General features: G+C 43.0%; 1 protein-coding gene across 1 annotated transcript in view; it reads left to right on the top strand.

Moving 5' to 3' along the window:
• LOC132867784 (histone H3-like) overlaps positions 1–13,737 on the top strand; it is a 1,068,851-nt gene that overhangs the window by 998,440 nt on the left and 56,674 nt on the right. The gene's annotated exons all lie outside the window — the stretch shown is intronic.

A 13,737-nucleotide genomic window follows, 5' to 3' on the forward strand; every position in this document is an offset into this window, starting at 1 on the left:
TGCTCTAAAATTGAGAAATTTTATTTTCAATTGTAATTAACGTTGTATTGTTTATATTATGTTATGGCATCTTAACTAGTAGGTGTGGGAGTAAAATTCTTGTGTTTTTGAATTTAATTGAAATGGAGCCTTGCTGGAGCCCACTGCCCATGCTTAATTTAGCCCATTTAATGCCCACCCATTGCCCATATGGGCTCCAACAACAAAGCCCACTTATTTCCCATGCTAAATAGCCCATTTAATGCCCACCAACTGCCCATGTGGGGCCCAACAACAAAGCCCACCTATTGCCCATGTTAATTTAGCCCATTCAATGCCCACCCATTGCCCATGTGGGGCCCAGCAACAAAGCCCACTCGAAGCCCATGCCCACCGAAGCCCACCTAGCCCAGATGAGACCCATGTGGGCCCCAACTGTACGTGTTTGCAGGGAGTGGAAGCACCACAGGCGGAATATGCGGAAGCAGAAGAGGGGCAAGCGCGGTGGTATCCGGGCTCGGCTAGCGGCTAGCCCTCACCAGCCAGCTATCCCTAACATCATTCTGGCCAGCGTACGCTCGCTGGACAACAAGCTGGATAATGCCATTCAGCTAGCCTGGCTAACATGCTACCGGTCAGACAGAGCACTAGTCGTGGGGGGAAAGACTCATGGTGGAGGACTCTGTGTTTACATCAGTGATGCCTGGTGCCGTGATGCTGTTGTGGTCTGCAAACACTGCTCACCACTGGTGGAGTTTATAATTATTAAGTGCCAGCCATTCTACCTGCCAAGGGAATTTACAGCCATATTGCTGGTAGCATTATACATCCCTACTGGCTCCAATAACAGGAGTGAAGCACTGAATGAACTCTATCAGCACATCAGTGAGTAGCAGACAGCCCACCCAGATGCTTTCCTCATCCTGGCTGGGGATTTCAATCATGCAAACCCCAAGAGCATGTTTCCAAAACTCCATGGACATATCAACTTTCCCACTCGTGGAAACAATACTCTGGACAATGTTTACACCATGCATAAAGACGCCTACAAAGCCCTACTCCTCCCCCACCTTGGGGCCTCAGATCACTCCACTGTTATGCTAATGCCAGCATACAGGCCGCTGGTTAAAGGATATGGGACATGAAACATAAAAGCATGCTATATCAGTTTCTTTCCACCACCAGTTTCTTTCGGCCACCTACAACAACATCACAGATCTCCAGGAGTACATGGAGACCGTCACTGCCTACATGAGGAAGTGCATGGACAACATTACGGTCACCAGAACCATCTCCATTCGGGCCAATCAGAAGCCATGGCTGACAGGGGAAGTCCACAGGCTCCTGTGGGCTCGGAACACCACCTTCAGAGCTGGGGACGAGGTGGGCCTGAGGACAGCTAGGGCCAACCTGTCACGAGGCATCAGGGTGGCCAAGAGACAGTATTCCAAGTACATTGCTGACTATTTCACTGACAGCAGAGACACCAGGAACCTATGGCGGGGGGATTCAGACCATCACAGACTACAAGCCCTCGCCACAGACCTGTGACAACTCCACGTCTCTGCTGAATCAGTTGAATAATAATAATAATAAGTTAAATTTATGTAGCGCCTTTCAAGAAACCCAAGGATGCTTTACAATTATAGACAAGGAAAAAATAAATAAATCAATAATAATAATAATAATATTAAAAAAAGTCCACCAAGTAGGGGTCAGGATGTAATTCCCGTGGTGTAGCAGCCACAGTCCCACCAAAAGGCACACGAAAACGAGTCCCACATCTCCAGCACCGCCGCCGTGATGCCATCAGCAACATCGCTCGAACACCATGCCATAGATCCACAAAGCGAGCAGAGAAGCTCGGCCACGCAGAGTGCTGGTTTGTCCCAAACCGCCTGCACAACCGCCGCGACACCACCGAGCAACATCACTCGGAACATCACACCAAGCATTAAAGCACAGAGTGCTGGACAACCACAATGTAAAATGAGCAACAGGCTCACTGCAGTCCACAGCTGGGAGCGAAGGCATCGCCCACAGCAAACCAAGGCCTGGAGGGAACCGACGCCTAAAACTGGGTCCGGAGCTACACCACAACCGGTGGACAAAACACTCAAACAACAAACTACACAAACACACAGAAAATAAATAAATAAATAAATGAAAATAGAAAAAGAAAGAAAATAAAAATAAAATAAAAAAAAAAAGCTCTGGTGAGAAGCGGCAGCCAGAACGTGCACGACAAATGACTTCTTCACTCGCTTTGAGGCAGACAACAGCACCACAGCACAGAAGATCCCACCACCTCCCAGAGACCAGGTGTTGACGCTGTCCCCAGACAGCATGAGGAGAGCTCTCAGGATGACAAATGCACAAAAAGCCCCGGGTCCTGATAACATTCCTGGTCGTGTCCTGAGAGACTGTGCCAAGTAGCTCACAGATGTCTTTACAGACATCTTCAACATCTCTTTGAGACAGGCTGTTGTCCCCACGTGCCTCAAAGCCACGACCGTCTTCCCGGTCCTGAAGAAGCCGTCTCTCTCCTGCTTCAATGACTACTGCCCTGTCGCACTCACTCCCATCCTCATGAAGTGCTTTGAATGGCTAGTCATGCGGCATATCAAGTCTGCCCTCCCCCCCACTCTGGACCCTTTCCAGTTTGCATATCAGTCCAACCATTCGACCGATGACACCATCTCCACTGCCCTCCACTCAGCCCTCACCCACCTGGAGACAAAAGACTCGTATGTCAGAATGCTGTTCCTAGACTTTAGCTCAGCATTCAACACAATCATTCCTCAGCAGCTCATTCATAAACTGGACCAGCTGGGACTCAACAGCTCCCTGTGCAACTGGCTGCTGGACTTCCTGACGGGGAGACCACAGACTGAACGGGTTGGCAGCAACTCCTCCAGCACCATCACATTGAACACGGGGGCCCCCCAAGGATGTGTACTAAGCCCCCTCCTCTTCACTCTGCTGACCCATGACTGCACACCAACATCCAACTCTAATCTCTTCATTAAGTTTGTGGATGACACGACTGTGGTGGGTCTCATCAACAATGGCGATGAGACAATCTACAGGAGTGAGGTGAGCCACTTGGCCATGTGGTGCAAGGACAACAATCTCCACCTGAACGTGGAGAAGGCAAACGAGATTGTTGTGTACTTCAGGAGAGCGCACACCCAGCATGCTCCACTATCTATCGATGGTGCTGCAGTGGAGAGGGTGAGCAGCACCAAGTTTCTGGGTGTGCACATCTCTGAAGACCTGTCCTGGAGCAACAACTCTGCATCACTGGCCAAAAAAGCCCAACAGCATCTGTACTTCCTCCGCAAACTGTGGAGAGCAAGAGTCCCGGCCCCCATCATGCACACATTCTACAGAGGCACCATCGAGAACATCCTGACCAGCTGCATCACCATGTGGTATGGCACCTGCACCGTGTCCTGCTGCAAGACTCTGCAGCGCATCGTGACAGCAGCTGAGAGGATCATTGGTGTCTCTCTCCGTTCTCTAATGGATATTTATAACTCCTGCCTCACCCGCAAAGCCACCAGGATTGCAGGTGACCCCACCCACCCATCTCACAGCCTCTTCAGTCTGCTGCCATTGGGGAGGAGACTGCGGAGTCTCCGGGCCAAAACCAGCAGGCTCAAGAACAGTTTCTTTCACCAGGTGGTCAGGAGGCTCAACTCCCTCCGTGTTCTGCCCCTCCTCCCCCCTCTGTCCCCTGCCACAGATTCTGCTTGCACATCCCCCTGCCCCCCCTTCAGCATCTGATATGTCATCCTCACAGTTCCCCCCCCCCAAACACACACACATACATACTCTCAACGTTCATTAACACACTGAACTCAGGGACTGCACATTTCACTTTACCAAGCTCATTTGCATTATTCCGCACTACCTCACCTTAACAGCTATTAGTTTATTGTTTATACTGCTTATTTCATGTTTACCTGCTATACCTCAAGTGTCCTTGACTGTGTATTTGCACCAATTTGCGTGTGTGTGAATGTATATACTGTAACTGTAACTAGATAGGACACAAGCTGTTTACTGTTTAGCTGCTACTTGCGTTGTGTTCTCAACTACATCAATGAAAATAGGAATGAAATGAAAGTACGGTAGGTGTTTTAATACTGCAATAATGCTTCACAAAAATGAAACTCCATGAAAAAGAGGGTTTGTGATCACTCTAAACGTATCAAACAGGATTGTTTGCAAGCATGTTTTTCAATTTTTTAGAGCCAACATGAAAGAAATCCATGTTTGTCCAACTAAATGAAGCTGGATATCATGACAGGACAGACTATCATGTGTTTTACTGTCAGTCTTTCAAATCCATAATTCTCCTTTTTCCCTTCCAAATCTAAGCTTTATTTAAATATTTCTTAAATGTCACTAAATGTTGCTTAATTTAAAAGGATTGTAAATAAATGGTGTTTGCATTCCGCAGTAATGGACCCGAACCAGCTTTGGCCAACATGTGGTTGCCCTCGAAAGAAAGAAATGATAACGGCATAATTTATTCAAAGATTCCACATATGACACAGATGTAGAAAAAGTTTGAGATAGGTATTGAAAGGATCATCTCATCTCATTTCATTATCTCTAGCTGCTTTATCCTGTTCTAGAGGGTTGCAGGCAAGCTGAAGTCTAGCCCAGCTGACTACGGGTGAAAGGCGGGGTACACCCTGGACAAGTCGCCAGGTCATCATAGGGCTGACACACCCTCTGCATACATCTCATTCATATCATTATCTCTAGCCGCTTTATCCTGTTCTACAGGGTCGCAGGCAAGCTGGAGCCTATCCCAGCTGACTACAGGTGAAAGGCGGGGCACGCCCTGGACAAGTTGCCAGGTCATCATAGGGCTGACACACCCTCTGCATACATTGTTGGTAAAAAGAAATAGTAACAGTAAATAATAAGTGAATGAAAACAATTTTTCTATTTGCTGCCATTCTTGTGTAGTACTGCCTTCTATGGGGTTCAACTACTAAAAAGCATGTAAAATGGTTTATTTAGCAATATCATCTCATCTCATCTCATTATCTCTAGCCGCTTTATCCTTCTACAGGGTCGCAGGCAAGCTGGAGCCTATCCAAGCTGACTACGGGCAAAAGGTGGGGTACGCCCTGGACAAGTCGCCAGGTCATCACAGGGCTGACACATAGACACAGACAACCATTCACACCTACGGTCAATTTAGAGTCACCAGTTAACCTAACCTGCATGTCTTTGGACTGTGGGGGAAACCGGAGCACCCGGAGGAAACCCACACGGACAGAACATGAAAACTCCACACAGAAAGGCCCTCGCCGGCCCCGGGGCTCAAACCTGGACCTTCTTGCTGTGAGGCGACAGCGCTAACCACTACACCACCCCTTAGCAATATCAATATTTCTCATTTAAAACTTTGAATCTTTGGTTTGCATGCTATACTGTTAGTCACCAGGTGGTGGTGCATTCCTTTCATGATTTGGTGTCACTTAAAATGAAAGAAGGAGAAAAAAATTTCTTTGTTTGAAAACTCTATCAATGTGTTACTTATATATTCAAATTATATGATATTCTATTTTTTCTGAGAAGGTTAAATAGTGTTTGGATTTCTTCCTCATGGTTGAATTTATACTTATTGAAGATAAGTTAGCGTATATGTATTGACCTACTTGCCCTTATTACTCAGGCTATAGATTCATTGATCTGTTGTAGAGTTCATTTGCATCAAGTGTTGTGAGAAAAAGTTGAAATTCTCTAGTTTTCAGAATTTTTTCATATTATTATTTCATGTCTTTGTCTTTGTTGTCTATCAGTGCTAGGGGTCTTAAAGATAATACGAAATGTAAGGTATTATTTTTGTTTGTAAAGACGTACAAGGCAGATTTTTAGTTGTTTCAAGAATGTCACTCAACACCCAGTGATTTAAGCTTTTGGAGGTCACAGTGGGGAAATGATATATGGTTAGGTCACGGATCTGAGCATTCAGCTGGAGTAGGAATTTTTAAATATAACTTTAATGGGAATATTATTGAGACCAATATAGATTCCTCAGGTCACTTTATTATATTGATAATAGCCATAAATAATTTTAACATTATTATCTATGGATACCACTCTTTTATGGAGAATGCCACCCTCTTTGATACTTTAGAAGAGAAAATTTCTGACTGGTTTACCAAATATCCTAATGCCTCTTTAATCGGGGGGGATTTTAACATAGCATGAAACAATGTCTTAGATAGATGGCCTCTGACTGATCACAGAGCGATCCATTTATCAATATCACTGTCTGGAGGTCACTCAGCAAGTCCGAAAGCCTTATTTCGGAAATTGAATATTTCTCTCCTGAACTTAACACAAGCCAAAGAGCATGTCAAAGATTTAATCAAAATTCATTGGACTAATGCAAAATCCCAGAAATCTTATGGGAGGAAGTGGGAACTTCTAAAATATGAATTGGGGATGTTTTTCAGAAGGTTTAGTGTGAATTTAGCCAAGCAAAAAAGAGCATTTGAAGATGATGTTATTGTGCAGCTCGCTTCTCTTTCTCAAAGGGAGGACCTAACTGATAGGGAGAGATGTGAATACATAACATTAAAAAATAATCATAAACTAGATGATTTTTATCAGGAAAGAGGTGAAGGAGCATGTATTTGATCTAGAACCAAGTGGTTAGAGGGGGGTGAACAAAACTCAGACTATTTTTTTTTAGACTGGAAAGAAATAGGGCTGTGCTCGCCACAATTGATAAACTTAAAAGGGATAAGCAAATATTTGATGATCCTAAGGATATAGCTTACATTTGCCACAGTTTTTATAACAACTTATACATGTCTAAATATTCTGAAGCAGCTACCAACTCATTTATAGATTCAATCAGCCAGTGTAAAATTATTTCCTCAGAAGATAGGGATACCTATGACTGTAGCATCTCCCTTGATGAGATGATAAAAGTAATTCATCATCTTAAAAAAAAAGTCCAGGATGTGATGGTTTAACCTCAGAGTTTTATAAAAAGTTTGATGAACAACTGTCTCCCTTTTTAGTGAACATCTTCTCAGAAAGCACTGACAGTGAAGCTCTTCCAACAATGATGACTCAAGCATCACTCTGATCCTGAAACAAAATAAAGATAAAGAAAATTTAGATAGTTGGTGTCCAATCACACTCCTAAACTGATCTGAAAGAACAACTGAAGTTTCCTTTGGATATCGCCACAACAAGGCTAAGACAGATGCACTGCTGTTTTCAAGGTCAACAAAGCAGCTTATGGTGTTTGAACTGACTGTACCATGGTAAGAACACATTGAAGAGGCACACGAGAGGAAGTGGGCTAAATACCAGTCACTATACTAGAAGAGTGCCAGCAGAAAGGATAGAAAATGTGGAACCTGCCAGTAGAAGTAGGGTGCAGAGGATTTGTTGGTCAATCCTTGTGGAAAGCACTCAGCATCCTGGGCATCACAGGATCAACCCGCAGGAAAGCCATATCTGACATCAGTAGACAGACTGAGTCAGTCTCTCACTGGTTGTGGGTTAAGAGAGAACAGCAATGGGAGAGCTAGCAGTTCTGGGCTAAGTAAACTAACTCAGTCAGTGCACCTCTGGAGGACGTAGTGGGTTGCGCTGAAGCATCCGATGAAGTAGATACCCACCTGATTACGGAACTGACTGCAGTGCCTCACCACTGTTTTACTCTTTTCTGATTCTATACATTAATTTGAATTACTTTTTGTTCCATTCAGATTAATTTGAATTAATTGTGATCCTAAGATATTTATTTGAATTACTTCCTGGGTTTGTAATATTTATTTGAATTTATGATTGCTGCTATAACATCAATTTGAATTAATAGTCATTTTATTATTTCAGTTTGAATAACTTCCAGATTAATGACACTAATTTAAACCACTTCCTGATTCTGTCACATTCATTTGAATTACTTCCTGGTGATTTGACATTGATTTGAATCACAGCACTTAAACAGAAAATTCTATGGTTCAAACATTCTGAATCTAGGGCATTATTCAAGAAGCCCACTAAAACCTGTGTTCTGAAAGCATCTCAAGCAGTATGCTGAGGCATTTTTTTCAGCCAGAGCAATGGGCAAATTTTGGAAACATATTACATTATGTTGTTATGAATGATAATTTGGTGAAAGAGTTGTTAGCAGAGCAATCTTATCTTGCAGCATGAAGCTGAAAAAATAGATGCTCATCATAGAGATTGGAGTCCATCTGAAAGTAAGCCAGAAGTCAATCCTGGAATCTTCTGCTCTGTCATCAGACTTCTTGTCCCATCATGACACCTGGCAAAAAAAAGGACTGATAAAAGTGAGAGCCTATGAAATGAAGATTTCACTCAAGGTCACATGACTTGCAACTAGGGTGACACAACAAAGACACATTCTCATACCAGAAGTTGAACCCATCCCACCTGAGTGAAAATCAGGAATCCTGACCACTAGACCATATGGGACAGTGTTAAAGTTTAAAGGCCACCTTTACACCCAGGAGAACCCAGGAGTTTTCCGGAAAAGTAACTGTCAATTTTTATTTTGTTTAGTTGTGTGGCTCGCAGTTAGAACTTTGTTGTGGTTAGTAAATGTATTATCCAGAACACTGCATGGGATAAAGGAGAGCCATGCCATCCAAACTTAGAATCTTCTCATCCATAATAAGACATGATATCTCTTGTTCCACTCAGCTGATTTCTCCATGGCAAAGTTCACATCTATGCACAGGTTTGATTTTTATTCGAGTTTAAATCAACTTTACACTGTCCCATTTCTAAGGGACTGCAGGAGTGATATCATGACCAAAAGCATGCAGGACTGAGTGGAGATTAGATTAGATTAGATTAGATTAGATTAGATTAGATTAGATTAGATTAGATTAGATTAGATTAGATTAGATTAGATTAGATTAGATTAGATTAGATAGAAGTTTATTGATCCCTTTGGGAGGGATCCTTCAGGGAAATTAAGATTCCAGCAGCATCATTACAGGATAAAGAGAGAATAGAAAATAGAGAAAAAACTTCTGGACAAATTAAATTAAGTATTTACACATACAAATATAAAAAGAAAAAGATATGCACATTATATTGCACATTGTCCAGTATTGCTTATTGTTAGGCTAGGCTACTGCTCCTTCCCATCCTCTGTCCTCCTGTTACCCCTCCTCCCCCCCAGAGAGGAGTTGTACAGTCTGATGGCGTGAGGGACAAAGGAGTTTTTAAGTCTGTTTGTCCTGCACTTGGGAAGGAGCATTCTGTCACTGAACAGGCTTCTCTGGTTGCTGATGATGGTGTGCAGAGGGTGACTGATATTTTCCATGATGTTCAATAGTTTGTCCATAGTCCTCTTCTCTGCCACCGTCACCAGAGATTCCAGCTTCATGCCGACTACAGAGCCGGCGTGCCTGATCAGTTTGTCCAGCCTAGATGTGTCCTTCTTGGATGTGCTGCCCCCCCAGCACCCCACGGTGTAAAACAGGACACTGACGACCACAGACTGATAGAACATCCACAGGAGTTTCCTGCAGATATTAAAGGACCGCAGCATCCTAAGGAAGTATAGCCTGCTCTGTCCCTTCCTGTATAAGTGATTGGTGTTGCAAGTCCAGTCCAGCTTGCTGTCCAGCCACAGCCCGAGGTACATGTAGGAATCCACAGCCTCCACCTCAACTCCCTCAATCAGAACTGGGTGTGACCTTGGTCTGGACCTCCCAAAGTCAATGACCAGCTCCTTGGTCTTCGAGGTGTTGAGCTGCAGGTGGTTCCTGTTGCACCACACAGCAAAGTCCCTCTCTCACACACACACACATACATATCATACAGATGCTATCTGTAAGAAAATTTTCCCTCTCTCAAAGGGTTGCTGGTCATAACCCACGGTCAGACTGTGAGCAGAAGCTTCAAGCTTTGTCAGAGTTAGCTTTCAAAACACAGGTTTCAGTGGCCTTGTTGAAAGATGTCCTCACTTCAGAAAAAGGTATAGGTAACTCGAAGAATGTTGAAACTTGGTCCTATCTACTGAGCTGTATTTGAACCATAAGGCATGTATTTTTTTTTTTTAGAACATGGAGAATTTTGATCATCAGGTCACTTGGAAAATGTTTCCAGCATGACTCCAGATCAAAAGTTTCTTGCCAACAAGAACCTTTTCTGAAAGTTCAAGCCAACAAGTTGTCATCTTGTCTCTGTATAACTCACATGTTGTCTCTGTATATCTCAGCGCTCTGCCACCTTTTCCAAATGATTGCCCATCATCTGGCACAAATAATGATAAAAAAGTACTTGTTTAACCTGCAAAATGATATAGTTAACTCAAAGAATGTTGAACCTTAGTCCTATCAACTGAGCTGTGCAGGCTGTAAGGTGAGCTGTACTGAACCATAGGACATATTTTCTTTTCGAACATGAAGAAGATTGACCATCAGGTCACTTGGAAAAGGTTACAACCATGAGTCTGCTTTATAACAGTCATTCTAAAGTCTTATCTTGGTTCAAGGAACCCTTTCTTGTCATGGTATTGGACTCCTTTTACAAGCAACTCCATTTTCAACCATACTTGTCTTTTGGGAATAAGGAGACCAATTGACTGAAAAGCAAGTCTGTTCCTCTGACAAAGACAGAATTCATCATTGGACCATCAGATTAAAACACTGATGCGCTCCTGACTGAGCTTTCCAGGCTCTGCTTTTCTGTTTCTGTAAGAGTCAAAGCATGTCAGGACTTTGGACACACATTTTGAACAGGTTCCTCTGATTCAATTAATGCCCTGCTCATACCATCTGCTGTTTGTCGCATTCAGAAATGTTGTAATGTACCTTTCCTTTGAACCCTCAAAACAGGGCACCCTCAAAAACCAACTTTTCCACTGATTGCCCATCATGTGACACAAATAGTGACAATAAGGATTCGTATAAAATGTGAAGTTAACTGAAAGTTAGTTGACACCTTGGGCTTGTCACATTGGATGATGAGTGCTTAAGTTGAGCAAAAGTTGTCCACAGCCTATACTCTCACACTGAGGTGAGAACTACTACCTATATGATCTTGGAAAGATCCCTGGATATATTGAGAAGGGGAATCCAGCCAGGTTATGCTTTCATATTGGGCCAGTTGTTCAAAAAATTTTATCTGGATCAAAATGATCCGTATTTCCAAATCACATTTTTTGCTATCCAGGATCAGGTAATCCTTCTTACTTTTATGCCGGTTTTTCAAAGCAACATTGGATTGGATCACGCTAATTCAGATACACCGTTTTCAAGATTACCTAATCCAGATAATCAATGCTCTAAATGGGACAGCATATCACAATGTGGGCTACCAGGTATGTAAAGAACAGGTGGAAGAGCCAATATGGGGTCACTTAAATGTATTTTATTTTGAGACAAAACACAAAAATAACCCACAAAAAGATCCACTTTCGTTCATAATTGCTTTTACAACCTCATCTGAGCAACAACAAATAAAAAAATACATTAACAAATACATTGTGACTATTTTGAAAATATCTTAAATTAAAAAAAAAAATGTCCTATTCACAGGGTTCTTCTTCAGATGAGGAGGGAAGACTAGCATTTTCAAGGCCTGCTTTCAGGATGAGGATCTGAAGTTTTGCTTTGGTTTGCTGCAGTTTGGTCAGTTTGATTTGTTCCTCTGCCAGGAGTATCTGTGTTTCTGCCCTTTCAGTTTCTCTTTTAAGTAGTAATTGATAGGCATCATCATTCTTATTTGGCAAAGGACGCTTCAAGGATATTTTCTGAGCTCCTGTGACTGCTGGCTCTAACTGTGAGGATACAGGTTGTTCTTCCGTAACAGGGCTGAGATCTAGAATAACTGTTTCCTCCTCATTAAGGGGAACTGGCTCACTTTCCTCTACAGTTGGCTCACCATCCCCTACAACACCTTGAATCCCATGCAGAGCATTAGAGTTCTCACCTCCAATAATGTCCAGAACCACATCTGTGTATTCACCTTTCTTAAAGGGTTTGTTGCCCGTTTGGGTGTTTTTTACTTCAGCAAGGTCCTTTGTTGCTCTGGCCCTCAGATTCTTCCATCTAAATTTCACTTGATCCAAGGTCCTCTTCTGGCCAGAGCCCATTGCATTCACATTCTAGCTGATTTCAATCCAAATGTCTTTCTTCTTTTTGTTAGTTACTATTGCACCTGAACTAGGACTTCCTATTATTGAGGCATAATGGTGCTTAACACCCTCCAGCAGTGCATGCGTTTCTGCAACAGTGAAATTAGATCCTTTTGAGTCCATGATTCCACCTCATCTGTTGCAGTGAACAGAGTATTCATAGGCTTTGGACATGATTGATGTAACTGAACACAAGCTGAAGGACATCAACTAATGAGTAGGTGGGTATTTGACAACCATCTTATATTCAGCCTCTCTCAGAGGACTTACAGAGAGACACTGAAATGGCAGGTATTGTCCATCGCTACCACCATGTTGGAGAAAGAGGATACCATCAAAGGGTGTATGTTGAGCATGCAAAACTACTCGAGCAATACACCACTGAAGAAATGTATGCTCGCTTTCGCTTTGGGAATGCAGATATTATGTACATTGCAGACCTTGTCAGGCCAAAACTTCAACGGACAACCCGAAGGAGTCACAGTCTGTCCGTGGAAGAACAGGTCCTCATTGCTCTGCGCTTCTATGCATCTGGGACTTTCTACCAAGTTGTTGGTGACAATATAGGAGTAGACAAGTCAACTGTGAGTGATGTAGTGAAAGCTGTGTCAATTGCATTGGCCAGCCTGGTCAATCAGTTTGTTTCATTTCCAAAGGATGACCAGATTGCACAGACCAAGCACAAGTTTTTTCTTTTGGGGAACATGCCCAATACTATTGGGGTTATTGACTGCACTCATGTGCATATCCAAGCACCTCATGAAAGGGATTGGGAGTACATCAGCCGAAAGGGGAGGCGTAGTATCAACATTCAACTTGTGGGTGACGCTGACCTAATCATCACAAACTGTGTTGTGAAGTGGCCTGGGTCTGTTCATGATGCACGTATCCTGAGGGAGAGTGCTTTATACAGAGAGCTCCAAACTAACCGACCGGATGGCATAATATTAGGAGACAGTGCCTATCCACTCCTACCATGGCTAATGACTCCTTTTCTTGCAGCAGCCACACCTGCTCAGGCATGCTTCAACACTGCTCATTGCAAAACAAGATGCTCAATTGAGCGTTTAAATGGAGTTCTAAAGAGACGCTTTGCATGCCTTAACTACTTACGAGTGAAACCACAGGTAGCATGTAACATAATACTTGCATGTATTGTCCTACACAACATCGCTACCAGACGCAATGTGCCTCTCTGTGACAACGTTTATGATGCACCTGAGCCTGTTGAAGAACCAGACCAACTTCTGGCATTTTGTCAGAATGTGGGACAGACTGGATGTGTAGTAAGGGATGCAATTGTTAGAAATTATTTTTGATGGCATCTGTCATCTCTGATTTGTAGTAAAAGTTCATTATGTCTACCTATTGAAACTATTCTTTAAATTCATTTCTTAAGACAAGGATTTTTTAAGATGTTACCTTGACAGTTTCGGCGATAAACTTCCGCCTTCTTCAAAACAGTCACCAGATGTCGAGTGGTGACGTGCCTTATCAGTGAAGAAAATAGATTCCAGCATTGGATTTTAGAGGCAGTGGAGATACGAAAGCGTGCACAGAGAACGATGAACCGGGATGAGGGAGCG

Source organism: Neoarius graeffei, chromosome 19, assembly GCF_027579695.1.
Source record: "Neoarius graeffei isolate fNeoGra1 chromosome 19, fNeoGra1.pri, whole genome shotgun sequence".
In the NCBI taxonomy this organism is placed as follows: Eukaryota; Metazoa; Chordata; class Actinopteri; order Siluriformes; family Ariidae; genus Neoarius; species Neoarius graeffei.